Genomic DNA, 21,028 nt, shown 5'->3' on the forward strand with positions numbered 1-21,028 from the left:
ACGCAGATGACACCACCCTTATGGCAGAAAGTGAAGAGGAACTAAAAAGCCTCTTGATGAAAGCAAAAGAGGAGAGTGAAAAGTTGGCTTAAAACTCAACATTCAAAGAATGAAGATCATGGCATCTGGTCCCATCACTTCATGGGAAATAGATGGGGAAGCAGTGACAGACTTTATTTTCTTGGGCTTCAAAATCACTACAGATGGTGACTGCAGCCATGCAATTAAAAGATGCTTGCTCCTTGGAAGAAAAGCTATGACCAACCTAGACAGCGTATTAAAAAGCAGAGACATTACTTTGCCAACAGAGGTCCGTCTAGTCAAAGCTATGCAGTAGTCATGCATGGCTGCATGGATGTGAGAACTGGACCATAAAGAAAGCTGAGCACCCAAGAACTGATGCTTTCAAACTGTGGTGTTGGAGAAGACTCTTGAGAGTCCCTTGGACAGCAAGAAGATCTAACCAGTCCATTCTAAAGGAAATCAGTCCTGAATATTCATTGGAAGGACTGATGCTAAAGTTGAAACTCCAATACTTTGGCCACCTGATGCAAAGAAATGACTCATTGGAAAAGACCCTGGTGCTGGGAAAGATTGAAGGCTGGAGGGGAAGGGGACGACAGAGGATGAGGTGGTTGAATGGCATCACCGACTCGATGGACATAAGTTTGAGCGAGCTCTGGAAGATGGTGATGGACAGGGAAGCCCGGCATGCAGCAGTCCATGGGGTCACAAAGAATTGGACATGACTGAGCAACTGAACTGAACTGAACTGGGGCTGAACGTTTAGACTTTAAGTGATTCAGGGCTGATGGGCCTTGGACATCTGAACCCCTGGAGTTATACTGGGAGCTGGTGCCAGCACCTATGGCTGTAATCTTGTGTTGATACTGTTCTCTACTCCCTAACCTCTTCTCCTACTCTTCCCCTCCCAGCTGGGCATTGTCACTCCCTGGTACCCAGTGATGTCCCAGGGGCCCCTCAGGGGCCTTGACCTCCACGGTGCCTCCACATGCGGTGCTTTTTCCTCCTTCTCCTCTTGTCCAAACCCTGTAACCTCTCAGATGCCACCTCCCCACTGATGCCATTCCTCACGCCCCCTAACTCTGCACTGATGATGCTCCCGTCCCCCTCCAGGGTGGCCCAGCTCCTTTCATCCATCCTCATGACCCCCTAAGCACCACGTCCCTGCAGTCTAGCGATTTCTACCTGTGGCTCTCCCCCCTGCCCTGTGAACTCCTGGGCAGCAAGCTTGCCTGATCCATCTCTTTATGTGAAAAAGCTGTGCTGGGAAATGAGCAAGATCAGATACACACCCTTCTAGCTCCCATTCCCAAAGGAAGTTAGAGAAATTTATGTTCCAGCAGCAGCTGGATTCTGGAAAAACAGCCACTGAAGGAATGGAAGGCTTCTTCAGCCTGCATGGTCAAGTAAAAGTTCAGGCAGTGAAAACTCAGAGCACATGGCTGGACTGTGCCAGTAGACCAGCTGTGATCTGATGCACAGATTCATACAGGAAAAAAGAAAGGCAGCCTCACCATTTCACAACCTGTGAGCAGGACAGATGCTGACTGTCAGCTCCATTCCCCTCCTGCCTGTTGTTTTGCGTTCAGGAGGGCCTGAGTCTTTCTCTGATTCATCCATCAGGTAGAAACCTGGCTGCAGGAAGTATGCCTGGCTACATAAAGCCGCACTTCCAACCGATACCCATGCGTGCATCCCATCACTCAGCCTCCATCCACTGACACTACCAGGTGGCCAGCCCAGTGCTGGGGGCACAGAGAGGACCAAGACTCCATCAGAGACAGAAAGCAGGGGCCGGCTGGGGCAAGGGGAACCACAGGAGGGCCCAGAGTGCCGAAGACGGCATCATGGAGGAGGTGACAGATGAGCTGGGCCTGGAAGTGAAACGAGGCTGGGCTGGGACTAGGGGAGAGGATGAGGAGCCACAGAGTAAGTGATGAAGAAGAAGCCAGTGGGGTCAGAACCAGATGGCTGTCAGCCTTGAATGCCAAGGAGCAGGATGTGGACTTTATTGCTCAGATGGCAGGAAGCCATGAGAAGCTTCAGAAGCAGGGACACAAGGCACTGTGCTCCCGGAGACAACTTCCCATTGAGACCTGTTCGCAGTGTCGGGGAGCCTATTGGCAATTAAAAGGCACAGGAGGCTAATGAGAATAAGAGTAGCTGATGATTTGAGCACGTGTTATGCAAAGGAAAGCACTGCTCTAACCCTTCACATGCACTCGCTCACTTTATTCTCACATCTCTAAGAGGTAAATGCTTTACAGATGAGGGAACTGAGGCACAGAGCAATTATATGGCTCACCCAAGGTACGCACAGTTAGGGAAAGGTGGAACCTGGATTTGATCCCTGGCTCCAGAGCCTCTCCAGCACTCCACCACCCTTCCCAAAGGCTCAGGACACTTTCTCAGCCATTAAACTCAGCCCCAGACCTCACACTAAGACCCAGAGGCCAATCAAACCCGGTCCTCCCAGCCCTGGGGCCAGACAGGTGGGAACAAGGCTCTTCCACTCAGCAGCCCCAATTCTGTAGCACCCTCCAGCTCAAAACAAGTATCCTATGAAGCTGAAAACCTCAAAACAAATACAAATAAGGCCCAGGCCATATGCCAGGCCTGGGTCTCCCAGGAATGTTTCCCCTTGGACAAGGCTGGCTATAGAACCAAGAATCAACCTGCTCCCCAACTAGCAGCTTTAACAGCCCAGCAAGAGAGCACTCGTGAGCAGAAGCCACCACAAACCTTTCAATGATGTTCTTTTCTACAGCTTTGCCTGTTTCTCTGACTGGTCCCGATCTAACCAAATGCAGTAAGCATGAAGCAGCCCACACAGTGCTCCCAGTCAGTCAACAAATTCTGAATCTGCCCTGCAGTGCTGCACCTGATTCCCTACTGGAAACCAACCTTCTCCCTGGACAGAAGATGGGACAGGAACTAAAAGGTCAATTGCTCTAGACTAGGAGGGTAAACAGGCTTCTCTGGTGGCTCAGATGGTAAAGAATCTACCTGCCATTCGGGAGACATGGATTTGATCCCTAGGTTGAGAAGATCCCCTTGAATAGGAAATGGCAACCCACTACAGTATTCTTGCCTGGAGAATCCCATGGACAGAAGAGCCTGGCAGGCTACAGTCCATGGGGTCACAAAGAGTCAGACATGACTGAGCGGCTGACACAACATTTAAGAAGGTGAACAGGGACAAAATACTTGGCACTGCCAGGCCTGGGCTGTGCCCAGCACGGAGCCCCAGAGCCATGCACCTGTCAGAGTCAAACGTGCTACAGAGATGGGGGCATTTCCATGATTTAGGGGTGTTTGGTTCAGTTTAACACAAGATTCACAAACTCACCAATCTGGACTGAAGGGTGGTCTTGAGAAAATGACCCTCCCAGCAAAGACCTGGTTTGGCTTCAGGGTCTTTCTCAACTCCAGAGCCAGGAAGGACACTGCCCACCAGCTGGGACAAGCCTCCCTTCCTCTTTCTTCAGTCTAGGTGAGACATCCTGGAATACAGGTCTCCCCGTCACCTCTCTGCCCAAAGCATCCCTCTGCATCTGGCCTCCCTGCAGGCTTCTGGGAGCCGGTCCAGGGCCCAACCCTGATCATGCTCACCCCAGCATCCTACCTGAGCATTTCCTAAGAAGGGATGCAGAGCTGGGGACTTGGCAACCCATGAATGTAGAACCGGAGGAACCCAACCAAAACCAGAGGTTAGACAAGAATCCAGGGCTCCTTCCTCCTGGCCCAGAATTCCTTCAGTTCAGAGAGGACTACACACTGAATCCTCCAGCCACAAACCAACTGCCAGCCTCTGCTGCAGCCAAAGCCTCTTGGCCTCAGGATGCCCCTGGCACAGATAATATCAGCCTCCATTTTCACTTACCAAGTACTCACGACTAGCCAGGCCAAGTGCCCTACTGTGCCACAGCCTTTGAGGAAGCTACGGTTATTACCCTCAATTTTCAGATGAGCCGCCGAGAGGCTCATTGAATGACCCATAGTCACACAACTAGAAAAGGCACAGCCCAGCTTTAGACGGCTCACTGTGCTATTTCTGAAAGCAAACGCCTGCATTGGCCATCCCGCTACAAAAGGGACTCACCGGCTCGACGCAGGCACACCCCAGACCTGGCAGGTGCAGCAAGCTTGAAGGTTGTTGTGCTCCAAGGGAGAGCTGAGCTGGTGTGGTGAGAAGAGCCGCCCCTGCCCTGCCTCCGTGAGGGTCCTCGGCCCCTCCCCAGGCCTCGGCTGCTCTGACTGGCAGGGATGGGCTGTGGGTATGCTCTGGCAATCAAAGAAAATGTTTCCAGCAACAGTAGCAGCTGCAGTTGCCGAGGCTCCGATTCCCAGAGGACCCCAAAGCCTTTCCCATCATTTTTGCCCTTTTTTCAGAAACCACTTAGCCGCTGCCCCTCCTCCAACCATGCCAGGGCTACAGTGCACTCAGCCACACACAGCCTAGAACCAGCTAGAGCTGGTGACTTCAGCTCTCAAGGAAGGAGGGAGGTGCTCAGGCCTCCCAGACCCACTAGCAGGCAGACAGGGCAGTCTGGGGGTAACAGCTCGACAAACAGCATGACCGGAAATCTCAAAGCCAGGGCTCTAACACTGCTCCATTTCCCAAATGCGGAAGGAAAGGAAAGGGTCGCGTCACCCATCACACAATTCTGACCTGACAATCAGGGGCCTCCTGATTTTGGGTGCTGCCTTTGCCACCAACCCTGAGTGACCCAGAGCCAGTCCCTGCCTCTCAAGGGCCTCTCATTCCCCGGGTGCCCAAATCTGGGGTAGGAATGGCAGCGGGAGCACTTTTGGGTCCAGCCTTTCTCAACTGGAGTTCCTCCCAGAGCCACGGAATACAGAAAACGATGAGGGTTTATTTTCTGTTTCCTAGTATGACCCTAAAGGAACAGGAAAAAATTCATCATGTCCAATAGGGCTTAATTCCCTTCCAGAAACTGCCTGAGGAAAACCTCAAAGTTTTTCCCAGTGTGCATACCTTGTAAGGTTGCATAAGGTTCACGGGGGCTTTCCAGGAGGCGCAGTGGTAAAGAATCTGCCTGCCAACACAGGAGATGTGGGTTCAGTTCCTAGGTTGGCAAGATCCCCTGGAGTATGAAATGGCAACCCACTGAAGTATTCTTACCTGGAGAATCCCATGGCCAGAAGAGCCTGGAGGGCTACAGTCTATCGGGTCGTAAAGAGTCGGACACGACAGAATGCTCACGCAAAATTTACACAGGCTGCAGCCCCAAAAGCCCAAGAAGCTGTCCTAGCAGCTACCCATGAGAACCCTACAGGACTCCAATAAGTTTCGGGGGAGACACAGCCTGAAAAGAGCAGCCACATGCCAGAAAGGTCCGTTGCAACAAGCTCTGACCCCTGAGTCAGGATGGAAGCGCAGACGCTACATGGGTCCTCCATGACTCTCTACAGTTTACCAAGAGCTCTTACCGACCCCTTGCCCAGGCCACGCCACAGCCCTGCGCGGCAGGAGCACGGAGCCTGTCGTACCCACGTTACAGACGAGAAATCTGTGACCTCTAGCAGTTAGATGACTGCCCAGGTCACTGCCTTGGTCGGGCCAGGAAGCTGGGCCCATTCCACTATGCCCTACCATGCCCCCTGCTTGCACACTTTTCCATGTATATCACTTGATAGATGCCACTTTAACTTCAGTTTAAAAGAAACTTGGAACTAATAAGGACCTAGTATAGCACAAAGAACTATTCTCAGTACTAGTTAATGACCTATATGGGAATAGAGTCTAAAAAAGAATGGATGGGACTTCCTTGACGGTCCAGTGGTTAAGAGTCTGCACTTCCAGGGCAGGAGATGCAGGTTCAATCCCTGGTCAGGGAACTAAGATCCACATGCCACATGGTGCAGACAAAAAAAATAAATAAATGAATAAATCAATAAGTGAGTGCGTATGTATGTGTATAGAACTGATTCACTTTGCCCTACAGCAGGAAGCTAACACAACACTGTAAGTCAACTGTACTCCAATAAAAATTAATTTTTAAAAACTGAAACTTGGAATTCATTCTTTTGATAAAACATGTATGACATAAGTTACCATTTTAATAACTTTTAAGTGTACAGATCAAGAGTATTCAATACACTTCAGTATGGAGACTGTGACAGGCCGACAATGGATGAGGTACAGCCCTGGCTCACACACAGCCTGGGCCCAGCTGGGGTCCCAGCCGTGGGCAGCCCCCGGGCACAGGTGGGACACACCTGGGAAAGGTGCTGAGAACACTGGCCAGCCCAGGAGCAATGTTCAGGAAAGCGGGGGAGGGGAGGGAAGGGGCTACTCCTCTCCTCCGGGCCCGTCCCCTTAGTCTCCAAAGCGATTTCTGCCTCCGGTGAGGACAGCACGGATCACTAAAGGTGTTCTCTTCGCAACAGAGGCACTGAAAGTTGACAGCATCCCGGAGCCTACGTGGTACTGTGCGTGCTCCGAGAGCTGCGGGAGGAATCCCGCCCTTCTCTTCCTTCCCTGACCGCTCCTTCTCCATCTCCTTGGTCTCTTGTTGCCAAGCCCTTCTTGCCACACAGGGACCCTTACCTCCTCCTTCTCTGAGATTCTCACACCTCCAAGAACCCATCTGGCATTCCCAAGATAGTGACTCCACCTGGGGGTCCACCCCAGCCCTCTCCCCTGAGCTCTGTCCCTGCCTCCTGGAATCTCCAGGTGAAGACCCTGAGCGCCTTCCCCTCAGCACCTTCCAAGGTGGCCTCCACTCCCTGCCCCTCCACATCCCCTTCCCTCCACGCTCCTGCCTGAAAGGGCACCATCTTCCTTCTGGTCACCAAGCCCAGCATCTTCATCCTCTCCTCCTCTGCCCTCGCTGTCTGGGCTAAGGCAAAACATCTGAAAAAGAATGGACGGGACTTCCCTGACGGTCCAGTGGTTAAGAGTCTGCACTTCCAACGCAGGAGATGCAGGTTCAATCCCTGGCCAGGAAAATAAGATCCCACATGCCACATGGTGCAGACGAAAAAAAAAAAATTAAACATCATCCTGATCTTGCCCCCTCAACCCAACAAGGCCCAACCCCTCCACCTGGCACCCTGAGTTCACAGCCCCAATCCCCTCCACCACTGTGGTCCACCCCTCCTATCACCTAGACACACCTCCTCTCCAGCCATGCTAACGGTGTCTGCCCTCTGCTCAAGACCCATCCCACTGGACCCAGGTGGCAGGTGAGACCTATAGACGCTGAGATTCTATCATTCAAATCCCACCTCCTCCAAAGGATGCTTTCCTGGGACTATTGGTGCATTTGATCACAGTGCCAGCAATAAAGGCAGGCAGAGTGCCTAGCACTGAGATAAGCAACTTATATGCACTATCTCATCTGACCCTTGCAAAATTTCATGAGGTGAATACAACTTTGTGCCCACTTTATAGATGAAGCAATGAAGAGCAGACAGGCCATGCAAACTGCCCAAGGACAGGGACAACTGTCTCACCGGAGCGTCCTAAAACTTGTACTGCACTTTAACTTCTCTGATGTTTGTGTCTGACTTTGCAGATTTCAGTGGCTCCAGGGAGAGACAGTCTCTGACATCCATTTCCCGTCTCCAAGCTTAGCTCCATTCTTTTCCCAAAGGTGCGTGCTGGCCTGGCCTTATCTGAACAGCGCCTGCCCTGAGTGGTTCCACTAAAGCTCATAAGACAGCATTGAGACAAGACCTCAGGACTGAGCCTTGCCACCATCAGTGTGGTTTCTGAGTCATTATTTTGAAACACAGTGTTCTTGGATCTATGTAATGATGTATCCATTAAAACTCCTTGTAAGTAGATCATGTTTTTGTAAGGGGGCCCCCTCCAAGTTCCAGTCTGATGGGGACCAGAGGCAGCACAGAAAAGCGCTGGAGGTCTCAGTCTCTGGCTGAGCCCAGCCTGGTGTGGCCTAGGCTAAAATTACCGGCATCCCTTATGACCTCAGTTCCCTGTCCATGTCACCACCACGGGGCACACTGACCCCGGCAGTTCAGTGGCTCAGTCGTGTCTGACTCTGCGACCCCATGGACTGCAGCATGCCAGGCTTCCCTGGCAATGGGAGACCCTAGCAATGGGAGACTAATACATTTTCTTCATTGACCTGGGTTCCTCTCAGATTTGAACCCAGACTTTCTGGCACAGCTAAAAGCCAGCGAACTCCCCTGTGCTAAAAGAGCTGAGTGCTAAAGTCCAGACGTGTCAGCCTGGCACCTCGGGAGGAGCCAGGTGGGAAGCAGGTGGTAGACCCTGCCCAGAAAGACTAGGGGAGGCACTACTGTAGGTGCCTATAACACCCAAGGTCAGTGACAACACTACTAGTCTTGTCTCAAGCTTTCTAAATCTTGCCCTAAGATTTCTAAATCTCATCCTGATTTATGGGTCTTGCCTCCCAAAGGCTCCCAAATGGCTTCAGGGTCCCAGATCCAGAGGGAAAACAGCAAACCAGGAAGAAAACGACCTTCTTTTCTGCATTTGGTCGGTGCGTGATTGTCCCTAGGGACCCTCATGACTCAGCTCCCGTGGAGGATGGGGATCTGTGAAAGGGGTCTGCAGACACAGAGCGAGCTGGCCATCTGAGCTAGGGAGGGAGCAGACACCCTCTTGGCTCGCCCTAGCTGAGCCCTGGCCTGCAGAGCTGCGGCCCTGGGGAGCAACCAGAGCAGAGCGAGAAGCGAGAAGCCGTTGGAGGGTCAGGGATGCGGGCAGAGAATGGAGGCAGGAGGGAAGAGGCCCGGCTGCACCAGACGCCAGCTGCATGAACTTAGGCGGTAGCTGAAGCTCCAGGCCTGCTTCTCCAGCCACAAAACAGGTGAGAGCACCTGCCCAGCCTGCTTTCCGGGGTTTTGCTGGGGATTAGCGGGGATATGGATGTGAATGGGCTCTGTGAACTGGTACAGCTCTGGGCAGCCCTGGGGGTTGTACATCTCATTATTCCAGCCCGCATCTGCTGACTGCTAAGCTGCATCCGGCCATTAGCTTGAGGTGGTGACTAATTGTTTTCTGGTGAAAAAAATAAAAGATTTCCTTAATGTTTCATGAGTCATGCAATGAACATCTCTAGGCCAAGAACATCTCAGTTTAGAGATGTAGCCTGTTCATCTAATCATGCCTGAGAAGCAGTCAGGCATAACCGACCTTCCTTCCTGAAGCTCACTATGTGGTTTGTGAGCCCAGAGCGGTGAAGGGTGAATAAGATCATCTGTACCCTCCAGGAGGCGGGGATGGATAAGGAGGGAGACCTGCTAGGCTCTCTCTGATGCTTACAGGGTGGGGCCTCCCTGTAACCGATACAAGCCTGGGGCCAAGAGGTCATACCAAGAGCAAACACTGAGCAGTGTCCTGGAGGCAGTCGTGTGTGTGTGTGTGTGTGTGTGTGTGTGTATGTGTGTTAGTTGCTCACTTATGTCCAACTCTTTGTAACCCTATGGACTGTAGCCTGCCAGGCTCCTCTGTCCATGGGATTTCTCCGGGCAAGAATACTGGAGTGGGTTGCCATGCTCTCCTCCAGGAGATCTTCCTGACCCAGGGATTGAACCTGGGTCTCCTGTATTGCAGGCAGATTATTTACCATCTGAGCCACTAGGGAAGCTCTGGATATGGTCATCACCAGTGACAAATACGCTGCAGGGTACTGCAGCAGTGACATCAGACCAGGCACAGGGCTCTGCCCTGGGAGGTGGACATCAGCCCAACTTCAGATGCAGGAGGAGGAGAAAGCAGAGAACACCTAATAGGGACCCTGCCAGCAAGGGACTTTCCTGAGAAAAAAAAAAAAAAAGAAATACAGGGAGCATAAAGGACACATAAATGTCATGTTCATGCAGCCAGAGGCCAAGGAGCCGGGTGGGGAAGGTGTGGCCCTGGGAAGGGAGGTGAGATCAGGAGAGCTGGCGTTCACTCCTCTGCCCCTGGCTGGTTCTGGACTCACCATCTCTCACAGGCTGTTTTCTTGGCCTCTCTAACTGGGACCCACCTCCTATAATACCCAGCCTCCAATTCAGAGTCCATGCTGCTGGCTATTCTCCTAAAGCCGGAGAAGCCCCAGTCGGCCCCCTAACCCCGCTACAAGGAGAAAGTCCAAATCCTCAGTCCGGCATCCACCACACTTACCAACATTCCTAGCCACCACTCCCACGACACCCTTGCATTTGCCCTGCAACCAGGTGACGCAAGACAATTCATCACACCCTGATCAGACCAATCCCTTGAACATAAATACATTTCCCTAGCCAGACCTCGCTGCCTAGAATGCTGAAGAATGTGGGCTCTGGGTTTGGAATCCTAGCGTTGTGATCTTAGGCGAGTTACTTAACTTTTTGTGTCTCGGTTTCATCAGCTGTGAAGCAGGGATAATATACTCACCTTCTAGGATTATCATGACGATCAAATGAGTTCAAACAAGCAGAGTCTAGGTTAGCTTCTAGTCCATCAGAGGCACTCTAACTGGGGTCAATATCGATGGACTGAAACTCTCTGAGGTTTAGTTCAATGTTGCTTACATGAAGAATGGATCGCTCCTCCTCTGGGCATGTGGGTAAACCTGTGATGGCATTTATTTCATTCTCTAGTGATGGGAATTCGACAGCACGTCACTGTGCCTGATAGAACCCCCAGTGCTGAGTAGACGATTCACCTGGGTCTATGCTGTTGACTTTTCAGGTACAGTCTCTACCATAGCCGTAGCGGTCAGGGAAAAGTAAGTGAAGCTGTGGTAACAAACAGCCCCCAAATCCCAGCAATATTAAACATCAAAGGTTTATTTCCTAGTCACACCTCGAGTCACCCACTGGGTGAGGACTGTACACCACATTGCCCTCACGTGGGACCCACACCAGCAGAGCCTCCTCTCTGGGACACCTGGGGTCACCTACAGCAAAAGGGAGGAAGTGCGGCAAACCTCAACACTTGTTCCAAAGGGCTTCTGCCTGGAAGTGACACACTTCAAGAGAGTCGATTCCTAGGCAGGTTTATAAGAAGTCTGGGGTCCCTGAGGAGAAGAAAAGGTTCCAGAGCCCTTGAAAAGGAGAAAGGGGAGTGGGGCTCTCAAGGAGAAAAGGACAAAGGTTTATTTCTACATCACTTTGTCTTAGTCAGTATAACAATGTTTCTTGCTCGAGGACATGTTTCTCCTTAACAAGAGCCTTCTGACTAATCCTGTCATCTTGAAATGTATATTATGGGAGTGGGTCTGGGGAGACCTATATGTTGTTAGTTCTAATCTTGTTCATTTAAGATGTATGTTTTGGGAGTGGGTCTGGTAAAAGTGTATAAGGCCTTGATAAGACTAGCTGGGGGCACTCTGCATCCCCCTTCTGATGTCTATGTCAGAAGCTTGAAGATTTCTCTGTCCCTCTTCACTGTAATAAAACTCTGCTATACAAAACTCTTGAGTGATCAAGCCTGGTCCCTGGTCCCAAAGCTAAAGCTTCTTCTTCTTCGGAGATCATGAATCCAACATTGTTCAGCTTTCATCTCGGGGGCTCGTCCGGGATCTTCAGGACAAGGTAAGAACACTCAGAGCTCTATTCTATCTGCTTTCTCAGTATACCTGTTTTCTGCTTTACTTTACTAACTCTACGGTGTGTTTGTGTGAATGAATGACATGCCCTGCTTGAAGTAAGTGATGAGCCCTACTCTGTGGTTTTGCGGTGCCTTGTAATGACTAAAGGCAGCCCCCAAAAGGGGAGCCGTGTTGGGAGTTTCTACCGCCCTGCCAAAGCTAAGAGACACCCAACCTCCCTGAGAGGGGAGTGGCCAGAAATGGGCGAAGTGTGAGTACTGAACTTTCCTTTTTTTCGGTCACCTTTTCCTGGCCTCTTTGATCACTTTATAATTTTGTGGGAAATTAGAACTGTTAACCTAATCTGTCGGATCATAGGCTTTCAAGGGACCTGTGATCCGTGCCATTACAGTGTACTTTTACTTAGACCCCAAGCTTGCCGCGGGGAATCCAGACCTGCTAGGAGCATGTTCAGGAGGGAGGCGGAACTCTAGCTGCAGCAGCAGTTTCAGGGCGAGGCAGAGCTCTGGCCCCAGAATTGTCCCTCAGGCTAGAGGTCGCTTCTTGGCTGCCTGCTGCAGGGGCCAGCGACCTGAAAGCGAGTCTATCACGGCTTTGCCTCCGATCTGTGTGGATAGAAGCATTGCTGGTGACCATGAGGTTTTTGAGGACCCAGATCAGGAACTGCAGGATCTGGTCAGATTGGAAGTGCGATGGGCTTCTTCTAACGGTAGTGCTAGCTCTTAGCAGACCAGAGAAGGCTCTCTGATGGCTTCTCTCTCAATTTCCTAGATACTCCTTCTGTGGAATCTGTGGAAATGACCTGGAAGGATTGGTCCTACTAGCGTGAGGACAAAAATAACTTTCTCCTCACTGGCCAACCCTTTTACTATCACATTACTGGCCTGGTGACACTCAGAAGGGACATCTTGGTTGCCGTTTATCCCTTTATGACTCACCATTTCTACCGCAGTCAGGACTGTACTCAGGAATGAGCAAAGACACGTGTAAGACGGATACTTACCCTAGTAGGCCTAGCTTGGGAAACATTCCAGAAAACTACTCTTCTCCACCCCTGGTGGCATCAAAGGAAAAGGGCAAATCAAAGGTCTTGGTGGTAAGGAACTAGATCAATCTGGGATGCCAGCTGCTCATCTCCTAATGCCCGGTGCATCTCCACCCCGCCTCAGTGGCAGAACCAGGAGGGACTGGTAGAGCACCTGTGTCGATAACAGATGGACTAGATCTGACCAGGGAAGGAAGGCTTTGATGGAAATTCTGTCTACACCCCCATCCAGAGCAGGGAGGGACGCCTCAGCGGAAAGAAGCCATGGCTGTGGATGGCGCTTTTTCCTGTCTTACAGATGGGAGCTAGCAGTTCCAGAACCACTCCTTTAAAAATGTATTTTTTAAAAAACTGGGACAAGTTTGATTCCCAGAATTTTTTGTTTAATTTACACCTGATCTTCTCCTGTGATACTGAATGGCCACTGTAGTCTTTGGAGGATGGGGAATGCTGGCCTGTTGAAGGATCTCAATTACAAAACTGTTTTACAGTTAGACCAGTTCTGTAGAAAATAATGAAAAGGACATCTTTTGGGGGTGTTAGTTCTAAAAGATCTTGTAAGTCTTCATAAAACCGTTCAACTTCAGTTTCTTCAGCGTTACTGGTTGGGGCATAGACTTGGATAACTGTGATATTGAATGGTTTGCCTTGGAGACAAACAGAGATCACTCTGTCATTTTTGAGATTGCATCCAAGTACTGCATTTTTGACTCTTTTGTTGACCATGATAGCTACTCCATTTCTTCTGAGGGATTCCTGCCCGCAGTAGTAGATGTAATGGTCATCTGAGTTAAATTCACCCATTCCAGTCCATTTCAGTTCACTGATTCCTAGAATGTCGACGTTCACTCTTGCCATCTCTTGTTTGACCACTTCCAGTTTGCCTTGATTCATGGACCTGACATTCCAGGTTCCTATGCAATATTGCTCTTTACAGCATTGGATCTTGCTTCTATCACCAGTCACATCCACAACTGGGTATTGGTTTTGCTTTGGCTCCATCCCTTCATTCTTTCTGGAGTTACTTCTCCACTGATCTCCAGTAGCGTATTGGGCACCTAATGACCTGGGGAGTTCCTCTTTGGTATCCTATCATTTTGCCTTTTTCTACTGTTCATGGGGTTCTCAAGGCAAGAATACTGAAGTGGCTTGCCATTCCCTTCTCCAGTGGGCCACATTCTGTCAGACCTCTCCATCACGACCCACCCGTCTTGGGTTGCCCCACAGGCATGGCTTGGTTTCATTGAGTTAGACAAGGCTGTGGTCCTAGTGTGATTAGATTGACTAGTTTTCTGTGAGTATGGTTTCAGTGTGTCTGCCCTTTGATGCCCTCTTTTAGAACTAACACCCAAAAAAGATGTCCTTTTCACTATAGGGGACTGGAATGCAAAAATAGGAAGTCAAGAAACACCTGGAGTAACAGGCAAATTTGGCCTTGGGATGTGGAATGAAGCAGGGCAAAGACTAATAGAGTTTTGCCAAGAAAATGCACTGGTCATAGCAAACACCCTCTTCCAACAACACAAGAGAAGACTCTACACATGGACATCACCAGGTGGTCAACACCAAAATCAGATTGATTATATTCTTTGCAGCCAAAGATGGAGAAGCTCTATACAGTCAACAAAAACAAGATCAGGAGCTGACTGTGGCTCAGATCATGAACTTCTTATTGCCAAATTCAGACTTAAACTGAAGAAAGTAGGGAAAAACACTAGACCATTCAGGTACAACCTAAATCAAATCCCTTATGATTATACAGTGGAAGTGAGAAATGGATTTAAGGGCCTAGATCTGATAGAGTGCCTGATGAACTATGGTATGAGGCTCATGACATTGTACAGGAGACAGGGATCAAGACCATCCCCATGGAAAAGAACTGCAAAAAAGCAAAATGGCTGTCTGGGAAGGCCTTACAAATAGCTGTGAAAAGAAGAGAGACGAAAAGCCAAGGAGAAAAGGAAAGATATAAGCATCTGAATGCAGAGTTCCAAAGAATAGCAAGAAGAGATAAGAAAGCCTTCCTCAGCAATCAATGCAAAGAAATAGAGGAAAAGAACAGAATGGGAAAGACTAGAGATCTCTTCAAGAAAATTAGAGCTACCAAGGGAACATTTCATGCAAAGATGGGCTCGATAAAGGACAGAAATGGTCTGAACCTAACAGAAGCAGAAGATATTAAGAAGAGGTGGCAAGAATACACAGAAGAACTGTACAAAAAAGATCTTCACGACCCAGATAATCATGATGATTTGATCACTAATCTAGAGCCAGACATTTTGGAATGTGAAGTCAAGTGGGCCTTAGAGAGCATCACTACGAACAAAGCTAGTGGAGGTGATGGAATTCCAGTTGAGTTGTTTCAAATCCTGAAAGATGATGCTATGAAAGTGCTGCACTCAATATGCCAGCAAGTTTGGAAAACTCAGCAGCGGCCACAGGACTGGAAAAGGTCAGTTTTCATTCCAATTCCAAAGAAAGGCAATGCAAAAGAATGCTCAAACTACCACACAATTGCACTCATCTCACATGCTAGTAAAGTAATGCCCAAAATTCTCCAAGCCAGACTTCAGCATACGTGAACTGTGAACTCCCTGATGTTCAAGCTGGTTTTAGAAAAGGCAGAGGAACCAGAGATCAAATTGCCAACATCCGCTGGATCATGGAAAAAGCAAGAGAGTTCCAGAAAAACATCTATTTCTGCTTTATTGACTATGCCAAAGCCTTTGACTGTGTGGATCACAATAAACTGTGGAAAATTCTGAAAGAGATGGGAATACCAGACCACCTAACCTGCCTCTTGAGAAATCTGTATGCAGGTCAGGAAGCAACAGTCCGAACTGGACATGGAACAACAGACTGGTTCCAAATAGGAAAAGGAGTACGTCAAGGCTGTATATTGTCACCCTGCTGATTTAACTTCTATGCAGAGTACATCATGAGAAATGCTGGACTGGAAGAAGCACAAGCTGGAATCAAGATTGCCGGGAGAAATATCAATAACCTCAGATATGCAGATGACACCACCCTTATGGCAAAAAGTGAAGAGGAACTAAAAAGCCTCTTGATGAAAGTGAAAGAGGAGAGTGAAAAAGTTGGCTTAAAGCTCAACATTCAGAAAATGAAGATCATGGCATCCGGTCCCATCACTTCATGGGAAATAGATGGGGAATCAGTAGAAAGTGTCAGACTTTATTTTTTGGGGCTCCAAAATCACTGCAGATGGTGACTGCAGCCATGAAATTAAAAGACACTTGCTCCTTGGAAGAAAAGTTATGAGCAACCTAGGTAGTATATTCAAAAGCAGAGACATTACTTTGCCGACTAAGGTCTGCCTAGTCAAGGCTATGGTTTTTCCATTGGTCATGTATGGATGTGAGAGTTGGACTGTGAAGAAGACTGATTGCTGAAGAACTGATGCGTTTGAACTGTGGTGTTGAAGACTCTTCAGGGTTCCTTGGACTGCAAGGAGATCCAACCAGTCCATTCTGAAGGAGATCAACCCTGGGATTTCTTTGGAAGGAATGATGCTAAAGCTGAAACTCCAGTACTTTGGCTACCTGATGCGAAGAGGTGACTCATTGGAAAAGACTCTGATGCTGGGAGGGATTGGGGGCAGGAGGAGAAGGGGACAACTGAGGATGAGATGGCTGGATGGCATCACGGACTCAATGGACATGAGTCTGAGTGAACTCCGGGAGATGGTGATGGACAGGGAGGCCTGGCGTGCTGCGATTCATTGGGTCAAAAAGAGTTGGACACGACTGAGCGACTGAACTGAACTGTAGAAAATAAGAGAAATGGGTAGAAGTGCCATATGTATAGCTCTTCATCTCTCTGTGAGACGGGCCAGACTTGTGTCCTAAGGGTGCAGATTTTGGTGTGAAAATTTCAGCTGCCTCCTGTTCTCTTACTTTGCTCCCAACTGAACAGGCTGAGAATCAGGGCAGCCTTTTGGGAGGGGTTGCCTCAGTCTAGGTAGAAATTCAAACAGTTCCAATTGTGGTCGAGACTATTTAGAGGATCCAAAGGGTACATAGAGGCCTTTACAGGACTAACTTTACTTTATGACCTTATTGGAGAGATATAATGCATGTCTTGGGACTGATGCTGACTCCTGACTTGAGAGCCTGAGTTTTGGGGGAAGCTACTGTTTTTGGAGATGAATGGCTTGAACGTGAGACAGGGGAAAGAGGGTACATGAAACAGCCCTCCTCCCTACTGGGAGCCAAGCGGTTCCCATAAGCGTGCTAGACTGAGACTATAACATGGTTAAAGGAAGGTAACATCAGAGTCACTTTGTCAGGTGTATTCTTGAAGGACTCAAGCGAGAGTGTGCTAGGATTTTAGATTATGCTACGTTGGCTGACATAGAACAGGGAGAGAAAGAAACTCCTGGTAAATTCCTAGACAGACTATGAGAGGTTCTCTGAAAGTTTTACTAATGTTGATCCTGAAATTGCAGAAGGAGGAATAATTTTAAAGGATAGATTTCTCACTCAGTTGGCTCCAGATATCTGCTGTAAGCTACTAAAACAGGCATTTGGACCAAATCAGTCTTTAGAAAGAGCTGTTGCAGCTGGCTCAGACAGTATAGTATGGTAGAGAATACAAGGAGGAAAGCAGGAGGAAAAATAGAACCAGGCAAAAGACTGGAGCCCCAACAGTGGCTGTTAGATACACTCTGAAACAGCCTGAGAGAAATGCCCAGAGGAGCCCAGGTGAAAAGGGACAGGCTTGTTATTACTGTGGAAAGGAGAGGCATCTTAAGCGGGATTGCCTTCAGGCATCCAAGCAGCCCTCATCTCCACGTCCAGTCTGTAAAGGGCCACACCTGAGAAGAGACTGCCTTCCGAGGTGTAGGCCCCAGGGGTCAGACTCTCAGGACAATCAAGACTGAAGGTGCCCAGGGGTCCCCACACAAGTCCCTGTCCTAATAACACCTGAGGAGCCCTGGGTATTAATAACTGTGGGGGACCAATCAGCTGGTTTTCTTTTGGACACTGGGGCAACTTTCTCTGTGCTCACTGAAGCCCCTGGCCCACTTCCCTCCCGATCCACTACCATAATGGGACTGTCTGGATGAGCCAAACGTTATTATTTCAGTTTTCCTTTAAGCTGAAACTGGGACTCTGTGCTGTTTTTTCATTGTGCCAGAGTCTCCCTCACCCTTTCTGGGTCCAGACCTCTGTTTCCATGAATATGGAACCCTCTCTTTTTAGCTAAACAAAATGTAAAAGTGTGGGCTGATGAAAAAACTGAGTCAAGCACTAAATACTGTTCCTATTGTTATCAAGCTCAATGACCCTCACTTATTTCCACATCAAAAGCAGTATCCACTAAAGCCCAAGGTTAAGGAATGGGCGAAATCTTACTGTAATGACTTCTCATGATGCAAGTGGGATCTTAAACTCTAAAGTTCAGAGTGACAATGGTCCACCTTTAAAGCTGCTGTAATTCAAGGGGTGTCAAAAGTTCTAGGAATAGAATATCACCTACACTGTTCCTGGAGACCTCAATCTTCAGAAAAAGTTGAAAAGGCTAATGACATTATTAAGAGGCTAACTCAGGAAACACAAGACAGTTGGTTTAAAGTTTTACCCATAGCTTTAATGAGGGCTTGAACTGCCCCAAGAAGGGGCTGTCTCTATGACAGACTGTTTTTGCACACAGATATTGTTATATATCCTGAAGCCTTAGAATTAACTATGTGACTCAGCTTTCAGCTTTTCAACATCCTCATCAATTGAAGGCTTCCCATGGTGGGTTTCTCTACTTCAGGGAAAGGACTTTCTTCAACTCTGCGAATACCTTCACCAACAACAATCATATGTGATGCTCTTCTTGATCTGATGATATCTAAGATTGCCAGGAGAAATATCAATAACCTCAGATATGCAGATGATACCACCCTTATGGCAGAAAGTGAAGAGGAACTAAAAGCCTCTTGATGAAAGTGAAAGAGGAGAGTGAAAAAGTTGGCCTAAAGCTCAACATTCAGAAAACGAAGATCATGGCATCTTTTCCCCCACTGGGAAATAGATAGGGAAACAGTGTCAGACTTTTTATTTTATTGGGCTCCAAAATCACTGCAGATGGTGATTGCAGCCATGAAATTAAAAGACGCTTACTCCTTGGAAGGAAAGTTATGACCAACCTAGATAGCATATTCAAAAGCAGAGACAGTACTTTGCCAACAAAGGTCCGTCTAGTCGAGGCTATGGTTTTTCCATTGGTCATGTATGGATGTGAGAGTTGGACTGCGAAGAAAGCTGAGTGTCGAAGAATTGATGCTTTTGAACTGTGGTGTTGGAGAAGACTCTTGAGAGTCCCTTGGACTGCAAGGAGCTCCAACCAGTCCATTCTAGAGGAGATCAGTCCTGGGTGTTCACTGGAAGGACTGATGCTAAAGCTGAAACTCCAATACTTTGGCCACCTCATGTGAAGAGCTGACTCATTGGAAAAGACCCTGATGCTAGGAGGGATTGGGAGCAGGAGGAGAAGGGGACGACAGAGGATGAGATGGCTGGATGGCATCAATGACTCGATGGACATGTGTTTGAGTAAACTCCGGGAGCTGGTGATGAACAGGGAGGCCTGGCTGCGATTCATGGGGTAGCAAAGAGTCGGACATGACTGAGCGACTGAACTGAATTGAAATGAACGATCCTAAGATGGACTGGTATAACGTATTGTACCTTAACTATGGACATAATGTGACTTTTAATTTTGATTATGTTTTAATTTGGTTTAATTACTCTTTTGCCTTACATCTGTAACTGTAAAACGGGGTTTGTTTCTAACCATCTGAAAGCTTTTAGGTTATAAATGGTTGTTCAAGCTCCTACAAGTGCCACAACCTCCTCCAACTGTTACTTGAGGCCCCTGGATCAGAGACCCTCAATATGAGAGTTAGGAGAATATGTTGCCTCAACAGTTTAGGGATGATGCCCCTCAACAGCAGGAAGTAGTTATGGAATGAAAATGGTGCCCCTTTCCCTTAGCAACATAATTCTCCTAAAAGAAAAGAGGGGAATGAGAGAGTCAATTCCTAGGTAGGTTGATAAGTCTGGGGTCCCTGAGGAGGACAAAGGGGCCTGGGGCTCTCAAGGTAGGGGTCTGGAGTTCTCAAGGAGGAGAAAAAGACAAATGCTTTTTTCCTTGAGCCCAGAGCTGGTGACTGTGCGAAAGCGTGTGTGAAGTCACTCAGTCGTGTCCAACTCTTTGCAACCCCATGGACTGTAGCCTACCAGGCTCCTCTGTCCATGGAATTTTCCAAGCAATAGTACTGGAGTGGATTGCCATTTCCTTCTCCAGGGGATAGATGCTTTACCGTCTAAGCCACGTGATTACACAACAAAACAACTCATCTTGCTCAAGGATATGTTTTCCCTTAAACTCGGTACCAGTGTATGATTCTGTACCATTATGACAACAATGTATCCTGCTTGACATATTTCTCCTTCTTGAGAACCTTCTGACTAATCCTGTCATCTTAATATGTGTGTTATGGGAGAGGGTCTGGTAAGATCTTTCTATTGTTAGTTCTAATCTTGTTATCTTAAAATGTATATTGTGGAAGTGGGTGTACAAACTTGAGACATTCTTTCGGTTTATTGCAATAACCAACTGAAAAAGTATATAACTCCCTTCCTAAGACTAGCAAGGGGGGCACTCTCCATCCCCCTTCTGGTGTCTATTTCAGATTTCTCTGTCCCTTTTCACTGTAAGAAAACTCTGCTATACAAAGTCTCTTGAGTGATCAAGCCTGGTTCCTGGTCCTGAAGCTAAATCTTCTTCGGAGATCACTAAACCGACATCGTTCACCGTAAGCTATCACTTCTGTTGACATTTCACTGACTGAAACCTATCAGGTGGGAAAGTCCAAGCCTACTTTGTGCTTGATCAGGATGTTGACAAACAGCGCTGATGACCCAGTTCCTCAGCTGAGGCTCAGGCTGGTACTTCCTAAGCATGGGAGCAGAAGTGAGCGCTTTATTACTGCGGACTGGAGAAATGAGGCCCCGGCAGCTGTACCCAAACTGCTGCAGAGGCTCCAGGCCACCAGCAATAGAAACAGCAGCAGGACTGCTAGCTAACAAGCTTGGACTGTGCAAGGCTCAGCCCTGAGAGATACAGTGAACATGCAGAAAGGGGACACAGAGATTCAGTGCTTTGCACAGTACCTATCCAGCTCCTGATCCTGTATTTACAGTCTCCACCCCGAGAACCCTGGGAATGCAAGACAGGCTGCCTCCCTGACATTGGCTCCTCCCGAAGGATAGGGCTCTCTGCTATCCTTTGGTACATCGTGCCTTCTCTCTCAAAATGGAAATTCCATGACTTTCCTGAGTGGTCTGCAGCCACTTGTCTCAGTAGAACTGTGGGGCAGGCAGGGCTTTGCATGGAACAACCTACAAAT

This window comes from Ovis aries, chromosome 11, assembly GCF_016772045.2.
Source record: "Ovis aries strain OAR_USU_Benz2616 breed Rambouillet chromosome 11, ARS-UI_Ramb_v3.0, whole genome shotgun sequence".
NCBI lineage: Eukaryota > Metazoa > Chordata > Mammalia > Artiodactyla > Bovidae > Ovis > Ovis aries.